This window comes from Lissotriton helveticus, chromosome 1_1 (genome assembly GCF_964261635.1).
Source record: "Lissotriton helveticus chromosome 1_1, aLisHel1.1, whole genome shotgun sequence".
In the NCBI taxonomy this organism is placed as follows: Eukaryota; Metazoa; Chordata; class Amphibia; order Caudata; family Salamandridae; genus Lissotriton; species Lissotriton helveticus.
Window position 1 is genome coordinate 1,355,609,554 of NC_136057.1, and position 18,335 is coordinate 1,355,627,888.

General features: G+C 50.3%; 1 protein-coding gene across 5 annotated transcripts in view; it reads right to left on the reverse strand.

Moving 5' to 3' along the window:
• Window positions 1–18,335, reverse strand: part of SGSM3 (small G protein signaling modulator 3) — a 261,901-nt gene that overhangs the window by 41,882 nt on the left and 201,684 nt on the right. The gene's annotated exons all lie outside the window — the stretch shown is intronic.

The window sequence follows — 18,335 nt, forward strand, 5'->3', positions numbered from 1 at the left end:
AAAAACTTTAGAATACCTCAGCAAGCAAAACAATAAATGAATACAATTAATAAAGAAATATCTCTGTAAAGGAGAGGTGTTGATTAAAGGAGCTATTTTGTAACACAAAAACACTGAATAATGGAGCACAGTAGAAATACCCCAGTCAAAGTAAAAATTCAACAAGTGCCTTCCTTGTTCAAATATTTCAACAGGGGGTAGGGAAGAGCCCGCTCAGAGGGTCGTAAACACCCCTCCTGCCTTCAACACCACCAACCTCATGCATGGGCCACACATGGATGCTCTATACCACAGAAACTATGAAAAACACCAGAAAGGGCCAAACTGTGGCAGGTGACCACCAACTCGGAGTGTGTGGACCCTCTAAGACCTAAAGTAATGTCATACTGTGACTGTGCAGTAGGTGTCACTGCTGCACTCGTGGCCTCTGTCTTCAGTACCAAAACCAATGCTAGACTGTACCTGGTCACAGCATCTCTGCACCTCATGGCCTGTCTGCACCCGCCAAGACCTGAGCCAATGATGTACTGAAACTGTCCACCAGGTGTCACTGCTGCATCAGTATCTACTCTCCCTTCAGTACCTAAACATGTGCCATACTGTGACTGAGTACAGAGAGACTGCTGCCTCAGTGCTTGTATGCACCCTCCAAGACTTGAGGCAATGTTGTACTGTGACTGAGTACGGGGTGTCACAGTTATGTTATGTATGTTATTTGGATTTATAACACGCACGGCTACTCATGAGTGTCCCGACGCAATGTCTTAAGGGGAGCAAGGAGACTAGCAAACAAAAAGATAAGTTTTAATATTTTTCTTAAATGCTGACAGGTCTTCAATATTGTGTAATGCCAGGGGGAAGTACATTCCATGGTGCCACAGCCCTCCGAGTCAGAGACCTGCCTCCCAGCCTCTGGAACTGAAATCGGGGAACCAGTGTGAGTCGGTGGGATGCCGATTGCAACAGTCTTGAGGGCACATAGAAGGGAAAATGCTTTTGCAGATAGGATGGACCAATGCCATGTAGGGCACAGTGGGCTAGGACCAGCAATTTGAACTTTACCCGTTCCGCTACGGGAAGCCAGTGAAGGGAGCGCAAGTGATGACGCACGTTACGTCTGGTGGAAATGCCCAGCAGGAGTCTGGCTGTCGAGTTCTGGACTACCTGAAGCTTTTTAATCAGGTAGCCAGGGATGCCAAGGTAAAGTGCATTGGCATAATCCAGCCATGACAGGATGAGAGCACATATGACTGTTTCTCTAGCTGCTTGAGGCAGGTGAGGAAAGAACTTTCTTAAAGTCTTGAGAAGGCCAAACCACATACCGGCCAACTTCGTGATGTGGAAAAAGAAACAAAGACTCATCAAACTATACCCCCAGGTTCTTCGCCAGCTTCCCTTCTGAGGAGGGCAGGGGAAAATCAGGTGGCCACAGAGCTAACCCAGAACCTGGGAGGGAATTTTCCAAACAGGAGAATCTCACTGTCACTGCTGCACCGGTATCTGCTCGCCGCAGCCTCTAACCCAGTGACGTACTGTGACTAGACACAGCATCTTCTCTGCCTCAGTGTCCCGCTGCACCCTCCAAGTCCTCAGCCAGTGCTGTACTGTAACTGTCCACCAGGTGAATTACATTACTGATGTTTGCTCCCTTCACTACCTAAACCAATGCCATACCGTGATTAAGCACAGCATCACGGCTGTCTCAGTGCCAGTCTGCACCCTTCGCGACGTAATTCAGTGTTGTAAAAAATGAATGAATGAATGAATGAAATAATTTTATAGAGTGCGCATTACCTAAGGGTGTCTTCGCGCTGAACGGATCAAGAGCCGAAAAGGGGCATCAGGCTGAGGAAATAACATGGGAGACCCAGTTACTTAAATTGGGACCAGCCAGGTCTTCAGTTGCCTTCTGAAAAGCTGCAGGGTGGGCTGTGAGCCGAGGGCAAGCGGTAGGTAGTTCCATAGCTTTCCCCCCTGGTACGCAAGCATTCTACCGCCCCAGCTTGCTCTATTAATTCTTGGGACCATGACCATGTGCACAGAGCTAGATCTGAGGTTTTTGCTAGTGTCAGTGACTGTGTACCGGGTGTCACTGTTACACCAGTATCTGCTCAACAGAGCATCTAACCCAATGCCGTACTGTGAATGGACAATGTCACTGCTGCTTCAGGGTGTCTCTGCACCAACCCCGGACCCATGCCAAGTCCGTACAGCGACAGAGCGCTGGGTGCCACTGCCTCACCAATGGTGGCTCCCTCCAACACCTAAACCATGACAGCATCACTGCCGTCTCGTCGTCTGCCTGCACCCTTCAGGCCCCACGCCAATGGCATTCCTTCACTGTACACTAGGTGTCACTGTTGCGCCTGCCTCCTCCAGCACCTGAAACCAATGCTAAACTGTGATTGGACACAGGAATCAGTCCTGTATTTCACAAACAAGCAGGATAAGCCACAAATATTTGTGCTGGGCTGCAACCTGCTCTGGAGAGGACACGTAAGGCATGTCTGAAGTCATTTCCTTTTATATAGCGCTAAAAAACGAAGTGCTTATTTTCCAGGAGTACTGAGTTTATTAAAATAGGTGAATCTTTAAGGCCTTGTGTGTCAAAATATCATGACCTTCGTTAAGTCGTTCTGACAGTGTGTTCCATGGGTTACTTGTGTCATTCAGGGTTATTCGCCCGTAATCTGTTTATTTTCTTTGTTTGCAGAATCCGCATTATTGTAGGTTTCTACTACGACTACATATTCTGGGGGAATCTTAAGGTACTCCAGAGCCAAATCATCCACTGATTTGTGCACCGATGTCAGAGTTGAACATATAATCAATCGGTTGTTCACATCCTCACATAGAGGGGGTTACAGTAAAATAATGTTTGGGGGCCTGCAATCCCTGTAGAAAACCCGGTATCTTCTTTCCTGATTACATTCGAGTTCTGACGTCCCTAGTAGCCTGTAATAATGAAATGGCACAGCTTCTCTATTCTAAACAGTTATTAAATTCGAGTTGTGATGTCATGATGTCTGCTGCCATGAGCCATCATCCAAGGGCAAAATTACAGCTGCAGTTAATGAACAATGACAATTAAAACTGGCCAGCAGAAAGGAGGTAATTATAGCAACATGTTTATTTTTTTTATACAATAGGAAATTACCGGACGGATATACTCTCTCTGCATGTTTCGACCCATTCTAACCAACAGTATTTTTCTTACATTAAACTGATTCTGATACATTTTTTCAACAAATTATTAACTTCTTTTCAATGTGTCTGAATTCACATACAGATTCTGCTTTTAATCTTCATGTCGGAAACTGGAATAGAGTGTAAATTGTTTTTGGGAAGACAATTTCTTTTTAGATCATAAATGCTTGTTTATTGAGACCAAATGTATTTAAAACAACAACCATTGATAATAATACACATTTCCAGCAAATATCACAATAAACACCTTCATAAAAAGTCTAAACATCAATTCCCGAATTATGCTATAGCATAAGGCTTTAAAATATGAACTATAATATCTCTCATTTTAAAATGTCCCTGACCACAATTGAATGCCTTCCAATTGCGCAAGTCACATCTAAATATTTAGTTTCTGTTCCAAGCTCAACTGCTTGTCTACGCTCACAAATCCCACAGTTAAGAAAAATTGGTGGGAAGAGTGATGGCGTGATAGTCTACGATAAGGAATACAGTACCCTGCTATAAAATATAAGTCAGCGATACAAAAGGTGATGATGGACGGAGGGTTTGAGCAAATCAAACACTCACCCCCAGTCAACTGATCTGGGTTTAATCCATCACCATTCTTTAGCCCACTCAGCCACCCCAGTTCAGACATGGCCATATGCACATCAGTCTGACCCTGTGCCTCATGGGAACAGTCCAGCCCGAACTGCCAAGCCATGTCTTCCCTGGACCGGAAACAAGCATCCTGGGACTGGTTTCGGGTTCATAACCCTCATCAGCCAGGCTATCTTGAATTCAGTGCAAAGTGAGCAAGGGACTCACGTCGGAGCATACCCTGCCACACTTAGGGCAAACAAAGCGATACCAAAGGGGATGATGGACGGAGCATATGACCAAATCAAACACTCACCCCACGGCCATGTCTGAATTACTTGAGATACCAAGATCCGATCCTCAAGAGTTGCACTTGAGCATTCTAGGCCTGGGAGAGTGGTCAGAGGGCAGTTTGGTCGCCCAAGACGGGAGCTATCACCACTTAAAGGGAACCGCTGGTTCTGCTGCAGCCGAAGTGTAGTAGACCAGTGGCAACTGGTTTTTGGCTGGACTTCAACCTGACTCCAAAGGACATCAAACCCCATGACCAAAGTCACCCCACCATGCTCGTGGACTGAGGAGTAGCCCCAAGCAGACCCTCATCACCAGATCATCATTCTTCAGCATCTTCTGCACCTTATATCCTGTATCTCTTGCATTAGGACTACTCCATTGAAGTTTCTGGAGGTTCATCTTTAGAGCCTGGATCTTGAATGGAGACTCCGTTCACTGCAAGGTAACTTCACCCAAGACTCTTTGGCATGCTGTGACTCACTCCCTGGTGAAGTTGGTCACCCAAACAGAGTCGTAGTAGTTTACAACTTTATAAAATTTTCCCAGAGTTTGCGAAGTTTGATCGCAGTTGTTGAGGTGTCCTTTGGAAGTGTCATTTTGAAGATAAGACTACGACCTATTTTAATAAATCGGTGACTTAAAGCATTACAAATGTTCCTTTGATAAAGCACGACTGCTCAGAGCCATAGCTACCCAGGGTCGAGCTGAGGTTTTTCAAACATATCTAACTGGACCCAGCACACGTTTTTGTTTGAGTTCTCCATGATTTCAATTATACACATTTACACATCTAGGCTGAAGCTGTAGTATCTTGGCCTGGGCCAGATGCATTCTTGTCATTCACCCAGAAGCCTTGTTTTGCATCCAATGTTTAAAGTTTAAGAGCTGAGGCAGGGTTACTCCAGTGCATCAAGTACAAAAAGGATGTTGGTTATTGGGTGGCAGTTTTGTGGACCATCTGTGGTTTTGTTAATAAGAGAGGTCACCAAAGTATTCTTGTGATCAGATCAGAACAATGTCAGCCCTTAATGACCAGCAAGGCTCAATGCATTCAACAATTAACCCAGAAGGGCATGGATCACCTGGAAATGTGGTCGGATTTAGAGGTCTCATTAATGATGTAACTTCCTCTGTAGTTATTACGATTAAGGAGATGTTAGGTGGGGTCTTTCCTGTTCATACCTTTATTACTTAAATCAGCGGTGGTCTGTACTTCTTTTTACTGTCCATTTCTTTACCATTTATATATTTCCTGAAAAATAATTCTGTAACAGAATCCCTTCCATCTAAGAGTTGGAATGTTAGGCAGGCATGATGTTTTATAACTGAGGATACGGGATTGGGTTTTGTTTTTTTAAATATTGTAACTTTTTGTCTGGAAGAAACAGCCTCTTTCTCATTTAAGATGCCTCTAAAAAGAAAAATTGTGTCTCAGCTTCCTTAGCACTGCTGGACTAGTCTCCATTTGCTCTTTCCACCTCCATTCTTGTTTCTTAAATGTTTTTTCATTGGGATTGAAGACTGGATGTTAGTTAATTTGTTTCTGTCTATTACTCTTTCCCTCTTTATCGAGGAATATTCATCAACATATTTTCAAACTCGTGTATTATATATATATATATATATATATATATATATATATATATATATATATATATATACAGTGCGTTTTTAACATTATTAGAATCATACAATTTCCCTATTTTAATCTCAAATGGTAGCAAGACCACCCCTAGAGAGCACTGAGTAGTGGACATGGGAATGGGGAGCTCCTTCCATGTCCCCCAGGAAGAAACCAACACTAGGTGACAACATTCTGGGATACTTGTTTACCCACCAGCCTGTAAGGAAGACGAGACAGGGTGACACCTTCAGCTCTGCGTTGGCGCTCACAAAGGCAGGCCTGCAAGATAGCCCCAGCTCTTTTAAAGTAGAACCACCAGATGAACTTCGGCAAGACTTTGCGAAGGGCCTCGAGTAACTACGCTCAAACCTCTGCACCAAAATAACAGACCTTAGGATGGATGCAGATTCATTAGGGCAGAGACTGATTGAGATGGTCAGTTCTATGCAAATGGCGACAACGGAAAAATGTGCCACAACGGAAGACTAGCACAAGCTTGCGATGGAGAAGCTTGAGGACCTGAAAAACTGCTCCAGGTAAGAAAAAATACGCATCAGGGGACTTAGTGAAGAGGTCTCATACACTGATCTGGACACCTTCGTGGTGGGCATGCTGTCCTTGCTAACAGGAGACAACCTCTCTGAGATAAGAGCAGACAGGTTACTTCGAGAAGGCGCCAGGGCATTTTCTCAACAGCAACGCCCTAGAGATGTGCTGATCAAGTTTCACTACTTCATAGAGAAAGAGATCGTTCTACAAAAGTCCAAGAAGGCAGGAGAAGTGAGCTGTCAACATTATATGTGCACCATCTTCCAGGACATCTCCCAGCCTACACTGCAGAGGTGGGGAGCCCTATGGCCTATTACTACGAAACTGCAGAAGTTACCGGGGGATCAAGAACGGCTCTAGGGGAACCTGGCTGCAGGCTGAATTACACACCAGATAGGGCACTGGATCATACCCAATGGGGGTACATTTGTGACTCTGTGTAACGATGGACCCCATAGACCGCTGGATAATGATCCAGAGATTACCAGAATCATGTCAACAGCACTGCCCTCGCTGCCTACTGCGCTACAAATGGGGTGCCAGAAGGAGGCCAAATGGAATTGGGTTGGCCCTGGACAATGCCCCCTCACCCTGATGTGAATACTCTTTAGCTTAGGGCTTCGGGGGAGGGCCTGGGCTGGGGAGAGACAAGTCACACCTACTGACTGCTTCGGCAGAACTGACACAGGCATAGCTTAAGCTTAATTTCTGGTGGCCGGGCGAGAGCGGGAGGGAGATCTTGGGAACTGGTGTTTTCAGAGCAGACTTGTTTGCCTCTGGAGGGGCTCGGTCGGGCTTGTGGCTCTGACCTCCCACCTTTATGTTCGCTGACACAAGGTACACATGTAACCCTCTCCTATCACACTGTTCAAATGACCTGACAATATGTTTGACTTTACAAATTTGGGCTGTTTTTCTGTCATTGTTGTTGCTTTGTTAGGTTATTGGAGTTCTTGGGGTTTGACAGGGGAGAACAGACCATTTCATTCACCACATCGAATCACTTTGCTTAACCCTGGTCCGACTCACTTTAGCAGCCCACTTTTAAGGACGTATCCATGATCCAGTGGTCTCACTAAATGCGATGGGCCTTAACTCCCTGAAAAATAGGGAAGCAGTATGGAGATAACCCTGGGAATTCAGCCCAGACATTATTTGCTTACAGAAGACTCACCTCCTCTGCAGAGATTAGGGCAAAATGAAACATGCTGCATATCCCATCAGCTTTCACTCTTCAGCACATAGCAAACAGAAAGGGGTAGCAATATACTTTAGACTTAACCTCCGGTCTTTATTACAAATATCTATGCAGATAAAGAGGTTAGATATCATATTCTTCTAGGGATGCTTCATGGGTGCAGTATATGCTCCAAATACTGCCCAAGACACATTTCTGACTGAATTCCTAGGAAAGCTAGCAGAGGTGGCCAGAGGAGATATCATCCTGGCCGGAGACCTAAATATGGTGTGAAGCCACACATTGGCTGGGTTGGGGGGACATAGCAAATTCAGTACACAAGGCCTACTATTTCTACTCTCATGTACACTGCGCCCACTCAAGAATTGATTATATCTTACTGAGCAACTCCTTTATGGAATGCACCTGCACCGCAGACGTCGGCCCAATATCCACCGTCGACCACACTCTTGTCCGGGTTCAGCTAGGCACAGAAAACAGGATAAAGGAGAAACTGGCGGTTGCACCCATCCCTACTTAGAGATCCAGTTACTAGAAGAGAGATAGGTCAACGAATAGAGGAGTACTTTCATCACAATGAGGGCGGGGAGCTACCCATCAAGTGAGTGTGGGAAGCGTTTAAGGCAGTGATCCGGGGGCAATTCACAGAGGTGGCTGCCGAAAGAGCACAGCTACATAGACTTGAAGTACAATAACTGGGAAGGGGGCATGGGGGGTATTTGGGAGCTTGAGCGAGAGCGGCATTAGCCTCTCTCACTTCGTGTTACGCGGGCTCTCACAATAGCTAGAGGTCAACTGTGAATGCACCACACTAAAAGAGCAGTGCTCTCTCTACTACACATCAAACAATGACCTATGTTGTAGGTGACAAAGTGGGGTCTCACTTGGCCAGGCTCTTAAAGGGCAACAGGGAAACTGAATACGTGAAAGAACTAGTAGACTCCTTGGGAGCCGGCTGCTAGATGACTAAAGGAAGGTAAAAGAATTTCAAGCTTCTATGAGCGACTATATAGGGGAATTTTATTATTACCAGCTACAAAGAGGCCTTCGTTGTGCTGATCCTAACTGGTCGATCTCCCAGCCGCCCAGAGAGACCAGTTCATGGGTCCCATTCCCCCTGAAGCGATACGGTCGGCCATCAAAGCCCTTTAAACCAGCAAGACCCCAGAGCCGAACGGTCTTACTGTGTAATTCTATAAACTGCATTCTCTCCAATTAATCCTGAAGCGTACCAACCTGTCCACTATGCCAACATGTGGACGGTAGCCCGAACGATGGGGGAAGCAGTGGTAAGAGTCATGCCAAAATCCTACAAAGATGTTAGTCAGTGCATCTCTTACCGATCTATTGCTTTATTAAACATCAACCCTAAATTGAACACAAAAATTCTTGCGACCTGGCTCAAAATTATGCTAAACCTTTTGATACACATGGATCAGAGCGGCTTTATTCAGGACTACCAGACCCATGACAGCATCAGAACAGCTGTCTGCTTGCTAGAGAAGGCCTTCCTTAAAAAGGTACTGGCAGTCTTGCTCTCTCTTGACGCTAAAGCGGCCATTGATCGGGTGGATTGGACTTTCTTACGTCGTACACTTTAGAAAATGGGTCTGGGGATTAAGTTTCAACAGAGGATTTTTTCTAATTACGCAAACCCTGTCGCCAGGGTCACCCTTCATTTTTACCTTTCCACACCATTTCAGCTGTTACAAGGCACCAGACACACCAGACATGGGTGCCCCCTCCCACCACTCCTGTTTGCTTTATTCATTGGACCCCGGGCCTGCCTCATCTTACAAACTACCACAGTCACAGGTATGAAATTTGGCTCAAGGGAATAAAAAATGTCCCTGCATGCGGATGATGTGGTCTTGACTCCGGGCACACCGGCTACTTCAATCCCGGCTGGGGTTAAACTCCTCAAATCCTTTGAGAGTGCACCCAGATCTAAGTTTAACTATGAAAATTCTCAACTTGACTCTCACAGCAGAGGAGATGGCAGAGCTATTGTCCCGTTTCCAATTTTGATGGGTCGCAACCTCAATCCACTTCCTGGGAGTTCGCCTCCTGCGATCCATCAAAGACATTTTTTTTGTGAAATACACCCACTTGCTCACTGCTACTGCCAAAGATCTCCATAGTTGGAGAACACCGATGCTCTCATGGTTTGGTTACATTAACGCAGTTAAGATGAATGTGCTTCTGCGACTACTTTATCTATTTTAAGCCCTTCCAATCTGGCTGAACCCTGTGCACCTGAAACATATCCAGCGGAAATTGATGGAGTTCATATGGGGAGGGAGGTCTCCCAGAATGCAACCGACGTTGCTGCCTCAATTGCAGTCGACAGGAGGAGTAGGTGCACAATTGAGGCCGGTGACAGACTGGTCCGCCACAATTTCAGAAAAAAGTTGGCGACAGGCACATCATGCTATAGTTCGCTGGCCCCTGTGGGATCTGGTGTGGTTCGAAAGGCGCCATAGGCTGCCTAACGCATATCTTAGTACAATGGTAGCCATGACACTAAAGGCATGAGATAAATATGTGCGCGCCTGAGGACTGGTAACCTATCCTCCATACATGCAGATTCATTACAACACAAGGGTTGCACCTGCTACCGATAGTTATGCCTTTCCTACTTGGAGGGAAGTGGGATGCACAATGACTGCAGACATGTATGAAGCCCTGACCCAATGTCCTTCCAGCAATGTAAGGATAGCCATGGCTGCCAGACATCGAGCATCTGTGCTACGACCAGCTTCAACAGTGTGTGACCAAGCCCATTATCTGGGCAGGGGCCATAAGAGCAAAAACCCATTCGAGCAAACTGATTTGCACACGAGGTGCCATCTCAGCACTGTACAAACATCTGATAACGCACGACACCCCATCCACCTGGCAGCATAATAGGGAATGGCAACGCATCCTGGGGATGCAGGTGACACCAAAAAGATAGAATAGGCTACACAGAGATATACACTCTTCATCTATCTCGTCTTTGGGGCGGGAAATACCTCACAAATTATAGTTTCGATGGCACTACATTCCCACACATTGCACTGCACGTACCCCAATACTTTCCCGAGATTTTGGAGAGGGTGCTGAGCACTAGGTGATGCATACACATATGGTAGGACTGTCCAAACATTCAACCATCCTGGGAGGAGGTCTCCAAATCTCTTCAGAAAGTCCTCCCTTTCTCCATCCCTGCAACATCAGTTGTGATGCTCTTGTGTTTGAAACCTCTTAATGTGGGTCAGATGTCACAGACAAATGGCATATGTGCCTTCAGTGCCTGGGAGCACGAAAACTCACTATTGCTCACCACTGGAAGAAACCACACGGCCCTCATGGGCATACAGAGGCATCAGCGACTCTGGGCCATTCTAGCAATGAAGCATGTATTTAGTACCATACAGGTGTCCCAATTGGCTTTAGAAGTCAAGTGTAAACCATTGGTACTTCTTAAGCAGAGGGCCGTCAAGCCAGGCGCTCCCCCCACGATGGAAGGCCCTACATCTCTTTTATTAACTGGGCTGATGCAGAACTCCTTATTCTTGCAGTGTGTTGGACCCGGTCCTTTGGGCAGGTTCACCCCGTGACTTTTTGCTTTTTCCTAGCCTGTTTCTGGAACCTGGGTTGGTGATTTTTAGGCCTCTGCGCACTTTTTCACTGTGGTACAGTCTAAAGTGCGTGTGCTCTGTGTATGGATGGTGAGCGCCCTGCCCTCCCATAGGAATGAATGGGGAATATGTATGCCCATGGTAGATTCCTGATGCATGGGGAGTGTAGGGTCGAGTTTGATATGTATGAACTCGTGAGAATGAATGCTGCAGAATGGTGTATGCGGCATGGCTGTGTCTAGTCTAGAAGCGCCACTTTTAGAAGTTGGCATAATTGTGTAGTGAGTCTGCTGGCACGTGATTGGCTGATGGGCCTGGCCCAGGCATGCCTGGACCTGCTGGTAGATGGACTGTCTGGAGGAGGGGGGTCTGAGTCAGCCGTAGATGAAAGGCCCCCATCTGCTGTTAGGGAGGAGTGGAAAGAGCATCTGGTGGAGCCAGGCTGTGCCTGTGGGCCCACCCTTGATGGCTCTCCCTCCTGATGGCCCCCTGTCACCTCTGACCTGAGGCTGACAGGAGAGGGAAACCAGATACACCCAGAGCTTAGGGCTCGCTCACACAAAGACTTCAAATGACTTCAAAGCCTTTTCTGTGTATAAGAAGGGGCTCTGCCCCTTCCAAAATGTTCTTGTCTTGTTCTTGGTTTCTGGACTTGAATCTAGCAGGGGTGGGCGCTGCCCAGCCCCTGGTTGCCTGGGCTCCTGGGGGACCCCTCTGCCTTGCCTGAGGGGGGACTTGGCTTTACCCCTGGGAAGCTCTGGGACCCTTGGCAGCATGGAGGAGCTGCATTCTCGTGGGGAGAGCGCTGGAACTGTATTCCTAGTGCCTGGAGGCGCTGAGCCTCCCCCTGAGCGCCTGGGAGCGCTCTGCCTGGGTTCTAGCGCTTAGGAGCGCTTTGCCTATTTTTCTAGCGCTTTGGAGCGCTTTATTGCCCAAGCGCGGGAGAGTGCTTTATTTGTCTTCCCAGCGCTACTTGGCCCCAAGCGCTTAATAGCGCTTCAACTTTGATGGGGTGCTGTTCGTAGCGAGGGTGCCACCCCTCGGATCGTGGTTCCCCGCCTGCCTGCCTAAAGAGGAGGGCCGCTGCGCTGCCCGCAGCGACCCGGAAGTGGTCGGCCGGCCGGCCAATCCTGTCGCGGCCGGCCGGAAGTCCCGCCCCGCAGTCCGGGAGCAGAAGAGGAAGAAGGCGCGGGAGATGGCGGCGGTGGACGGGGCTCCTCTCGGCTGAGGGAGCCCCAGGGAGACGAGGCGGCCGGTTGGCAGGGCTCCCGTGTGCCGAGGGAGCCCTGCAGAGACAGGAAGTCCGGCCGAGGAGAGGAGCCGGGAGAGCAGCGCCGGCGAAGGAGAGCCCAGCAGAGGAGCCCCGCCGAAGACAGCCCGGTGAGTGAGAGGGCTGGGGGCTCCGTGAGGCTGCTGGCGGTGCCGGTGGGGGTACACCAGGTCCAGAGCGGTCCCGAATGGCCGTGGACCGCTCCCACGGAGAGACGGTGGTGCGGGAAGGGCGGCCCCGGTTAGCAGCGGGTCGCCCCAACGTAGGATGAAGCCCCAGATAGGCTGCGGGGCATAGGGTGGCCAGCCCAGCGGTCGCATCGTGGGGCATTGTGTGCGGAGTCCCCCGAGAGGGACTCCCCGCCCCCAGTAGTGCGAGCGCATGCATCGTCAGGAGGAAGCCCCGAGGGCTTCAAGGGCGGCCCCGGTTGGCAGCGGGTCGCCCCAACGCGACGCAGAGCCTGTGTGGCTCCAACATGGGGGCATTGCCTGCAGAGCCTGTGTGGCCCCCGCAGGGGGGGCATGTGATGCCCAGAGCCTGTGTGGCTCCAACGTCTGTGTAGTGTTGCCCAGAGCCTGTGTGGCTCCTACAGTTTGGCGCAGTTTGCGCCTGAGGGCCAGTGAGGGCCCTGGCGCAGTTTTGATGATTCTCCAGCTGTCCAGCAATTAGTGGGCAGCTGCACCGTTTAGGCGCAAGTTGGAGAGAGAGTCCCTGCATGGGACAGCGAGGGCACAGTGGTGCCCGGCCTTCACAGCTGCGCAGCACTTAGTGCCAGCTGCAACGTTTAGGCCCTTGTGAGTGTTCCCAGGGGCCCAGCAAGTAGTGGGCCCCTGCATCGTTTAGGCCCCTGACATTGAGACTCAGGGCGTTCTAGCCCCAACAAGGCCAGTTGGCCTAGGGACTGCCACAGGTGGTGGCTTATGTAGGTTTTGCGCAATTGTATGGTTATTGCACCTCTGAATGTATTTCCTTGCATCATGTTTTATTCCTGCACCTCTGAATGTTTTTAGACATCATGTGACTCTTGCGCTACTGTATTATTATGGTACCTCTGAATGTATTTTCATTGCATCATGTGCTTTATTCTTAACACCGCTGAATGTGTAGGTTTATACATTATGTGTTTCTCTTTACTACTCCTCTGAATGTATATCTATGCATCATGGGTAATGTGTTCTCTCTTAGACCCCTAAATGCTGTGTGATACTTAGGTGGTTTTCCTTTACTACTCCTCTGAATGTGTTTCATACATCATGGGTAATGTGTTCTTGCTTAGACCCCTAAATGCTGTGTGATACTTAGGTGGTTCTTTTTAGTACAGGTGGTCCTAGTGAGGTCCTGGTCCCCTGCGTGACAGTCTCCTAAGGGGTTTAGGGTTGCGTAGGAGGTACTTACCTGTTCCCAGTAGTTACTGGATGTGATCTATAACTGTTACTTTGTGTTACAGTGAAGTTTATATACTTTTATTCTAATTTCTGACAAGTATTTCTATATCTGCAAAGTGTTGATTCAGACAGTGGCCCATGTGGCCCTGTCTTGTAAATAATCCCTTGAGAATATTGCCGTGCCAGTTGGCACAATGTACATGTGTGATTTCTATCTGATATGTTTTTACAATACAAAAGTTATTTTAATATAACCTTGTGTGGAGTCTCTTTTGTGGTGTACCTAGTATGTTGTTGCTGTTGTGCGCTGACGCAAATGCTTTACACATCGCCTCCGAGTTTAGCCTAGACTGCTTGCGCCATGCTACCTAGAGGGTGAGCAGGGGTTATCTTGGCGTGTGACTTCCTTGCCCTGACTGGAATGGTGGTTTCGGCCTGGCTTTGGCGTCAGCCTTAGCCTACCCGAAATAGCCGGTTTCCAACATTGGTGGCAGCGGTGGGATTTGGATTCGCGTTTGCCCAGTGCCATAGCGACAACTGGCTACATTACAACAACTCTGCGTTTTTCAGATAGTCACATGTTTGGGATTATTGTTTTTTGATTTTGTTTTTCCTCAAAAGTGTCATTTTCAGATGGTGTTCCTGCGCTTAATGTTTAGTGGCAGATGAGAGAAAATGACAGGGCGGGACGCCAGTAGAGAGGGGAGGTTCCCGTAGATTAGGAATCCCTTGCTGGGTCCAGGGTCCAATTCCCGTTCCTGTCCCTGTGTGGGTAGATGGAAGAGAGGGAGGGTGGAGGAGAAATTGCTTGCTCAGGAGGGTGGTTATTCCCTGAGTGTAGTGTGTGTGTCTGGATTCCCCAGTATGGTAGGATCCAGTGGTGGCAGCTTAAATGTGTCCAGTGCGCGAATTCCCATTCCCATTTCCCAGAGTATGGTGCCTGGTGCGCTCAGTAAGAGGGTGACAGGTTGAGAGTCGGAGGCAGTGAGGAACTGTCTCACCAGTCTGGAGGGGGATTGTGTGGATGAGTGCTGTGTTGAACTGGAGGAGTTGTGTGAGTTTTTTTGTAAGGAGCTTGCACGTGAGGTGGATGTCTGGCGGTGTGCTGGATGTCGTGCAGAGACATTAGGGAGGGATTCTAAAAGTAGTGGCTTGTGTATCTGATGATCCTGTGTAGGTGAAGAGGTTCATGTGTAGCCCAGCTATGTCCCATTAGGATGGTAGGGGTGTAGGGGCTCACGTCCTGTCTCAGTGGAGGCGGAGTGAGTGTGGGACGGTGTGTCCCACGTTGGCCCGAAACCCTGTCTCGGGGCCTGGAGGGTTCCCTAAGGGAGCGCCAGGTCAGGGGCCTAGGCTGTACTTACAGGTCATTTGAGGAGGATCTTCCTGTGTCTAGAGGACGGGGAGTTTCTGTAACCAGAACTCCGGCGGTCCTAGTGTTGGGCAGTACCGCTCCTAAGTGGAGGGTGCAGAAGTCCTGGCTCGCTGAGCATTTAACCGTCTAGAGTGCTTGACCATTTGTGGGGCCTCTGGAGGTTGTTCCCCGAGGAGGGGGGAGGCCAGGTTCAGGTTCAGCCTGACCTGGAGGGAAGGGCATCGGTAATCAGTGTCCTGACCGGTTGTTGGCTTCCAGGGGTACCGCTCCCAGGTGGGAGGGTGCAGAACTCTGGAGGGGGGTGCAGAGGGACGGTGTCCTTACTTCTGACCACGGTGGGAGGAAAGTGTGTTGCTGATACGCTGCTGGCGTGTGCTCTGTCTAGCCTGGAACATACTGAGAATCACCCTGTGATAGGGAGTGCTGGAGGGGAGTGTGTCGCTGATACGCCGCTGGCGTGTGCTCTGTCTAGCCTGAGACATACTGTGCCTGTAATAGTGGAACTGGAAGGGGGTGCAGAAGGACGGTGTACTTCTGACCCCGGTGCAACTTAAGGGTGTAAATCCTAGGTTGGGAGATTAGGAAACTTCTAGGTCAAGAGGAACTCTACCAAAGTGAATCAGCTGAAGAGACCGAGGGGGCTGCCCTTGCTGTGTGTTCTGGGGCCCGCCTGCAGTTTGTTGTTTCCACTAAGGTAGAGGAAAGGGGACTTTGCTGTGTGCTGTGTCCCCCCACCTGCTTGAAGAGGGACTGTGCTGTGTGCTTTGTACCTCAGAAGTGGAATCGTTTCCAGGTGGTAGACCAGTGACGGAGTGAGGTCCTGATCTGGTAGGAGAGTTGGTTTCTGGTGAGTGCTTCCTTGTGAGGGTTATTCCTTCACCCTGACTGGAAGCAAGGGTCCCTACTTGGTCTAAGGTACTTACCTCTGCCAACTAGAGACCCCCAGTTCTAACATTGGTGGAGTAGAGGTAGGGTGGGGCATTCTTGCCCGTGACCTCTAGTCAGCCTGAGGGTGTGGTCCCTAGGTTGTAGGATCAGTGGTAGTGTAGCTACCCTGAGAGAGAGAGTGGAGATTGGCTATTGTGTGCCAGGGGCTTCTGCCCCCACTCTGTGGATTGGTTAGGACCTGTGACATTTTGGATGGCCTAGGGCCTGGTCCTGACTGTGGATGACTAGTGTGTACCAGTGGGGTATCCTAGTTGTGCCAGAGAGCTGTTGTTGAGGGAAATCTATGTGGGTTCAGAGTGGCGAAAAAAACTGGAAGTTGGCCCTGCCGTGCAGGCCCGTGTCCGTGGTTTTTGTCGCCCAAAGCAGTGAAGACCATCAGTGTAGTGATTGGTCTACCCTGCGTTTTGGCTGGAAGGGGGATGTGTTGGACCCGGTCCTTTGGGCAGGTTCACCCCGTGACTTTTTGCTTTTTCCTAGCCTGTTTTTGGAACCTGGGTTGGTGATTTTTAGGCCTCTGCGCACTTTTTCACTGTGGTACAGTGTAAAGTGCGTGTGCTCTGTGTATGGATGGTGAGCGCCCTGCCCTCCCATAGGAATGAATGGGGAATATGTATGCCCATGGTAGATTCCTGATGCATGGGGAGTGCAGGGTCGAGTTTGATATGTATGAACTCGTGAGAATGAATGCTGCAGAATGGTGTATGCGGCATGGCTGTGTCTAGTCTAGAAGCGCCACTTTTAGAAGTTGGCATAATTGTGTAGTGAGTCTGCTGGCACGTGATTGGCTGATGGGCCTGGCCCAGGCATGCCTGGACCTGCTGGTAGATGGACTGTCTGGAGGAGGGGGGTCTGAGTCAGCCGTAGATGAAAGGCCCCCATCTGCTGTTAGGGAGGAGTGGAAAGAGCGTCTGGTGGAGCCAGGCTGTGCCTGTGGGCCCACCCTTGATGGCTCTCCCTCCTGATGGCCCCCTGTCACCTCTGACCTGAGGCTGACAGGAGAGGGAAACCAGATACACCCAGAGCTTAGGGCTCGCTCACACAAAGACTTCAAATGACTTCAAAGCCTTTTCTGTGTATAAGAAGGGGCTCTGCCCCTTCCAAAATGTTCTTGTCTTGTTCTTGGTTTCTGGACTTGAATCTAGCAGGGGTGGGCGCTGCCCAGCCCCTGGTTGCCTGGACTCCTGGGGGACCCCTCTGCCTTGCCTGGGCTGAGGGGGGACTTGGCTTTACCCCTGGGAAGCTCTGGGACCCTTGGCAGCATGGAGGAGCTGCATTCTCGTGGGGAGAGCGCTGGAACTGAATTCCTAGTGCCTGGAGGCGCTGAGCCTCCCCCTGAGTGCCTGGGAGCGCTCTGCCTGGGTTCTAGCGCTTAGGAGCGCTTTGCCTATTTTTCTAGCGCTTTGGAGCGCTTTATTGCCCAAGCGCAGGAGAGCGCTTTATTTGTCTTCCCAGCGCTACTTGGCCCCAAGCGCTTAATAGCGCTTCAACTTTGATGGGGTGCTGTTCGTAGCGAGGGTGCCACCCCTCGGATCGTGGTTCCCCGCCTGCCTGCCTAAAGAGGAGGGCCGCTGCGCTGCCCGCAGCGACCCGGAAGTGGTCGGCCGGCCGGCCAATCCTGTCGCGGCCGGCCGGAAGTCCCGCCCCGCAGTCCGGGAGCAGAAGAGGAAGAAGGCGCGGGAGATGGCGGCGGTGGACGGGGCTCCTCTCGGCTGAGGGAGCCCCAGGGAGACGAGGCGGCCGGTTGGCAGGGCTCCCGTGTGCCGAGGGAGCCCTGCAGAGACAGGAAGTCCGGCCGAGGAGAGGAGCCGGGAGAGCAGCGCCGGCGAAGGAGAGCCCAGCAGAGGAGCCCCGCCGAAGACAGCCCGGTGAGTGAGAGGGCTGGGGGCTCCGTGAGGCTGCTGGCGGTGCCGGTGGGGGGACACCAGGTCCAGAGCGGTCCCGAATGGCCGTGGACCGCTCCCACGGAGAGACGGTGGTGCGGGAAGGGCGGCCCCGGTTAGCAGCGGATCGCCCCAACGTAGGATGAAGCCCCAGATAGGCTGCGGGGCATAGGGTGGCCAGCCCAGCGGTCGCATCGTGGGGCATTGTGTGCGGAGTCCCCCGAGAGGGACTCCCCGCCCCCAGTAGTGCGAGCGCGTGCATCGTCAGGAGGAAGCCCCGAGGGCTTCAAGGGCGGCCCCGGTTGGCAGCGGGTCGCCCCAACGCGACGCAGAGCCTGTGTGGCTCCAACATGGGGGCATTGCCTGCAGAGCCTGTGTGGCCCCCGCAGGGGGGGCATGT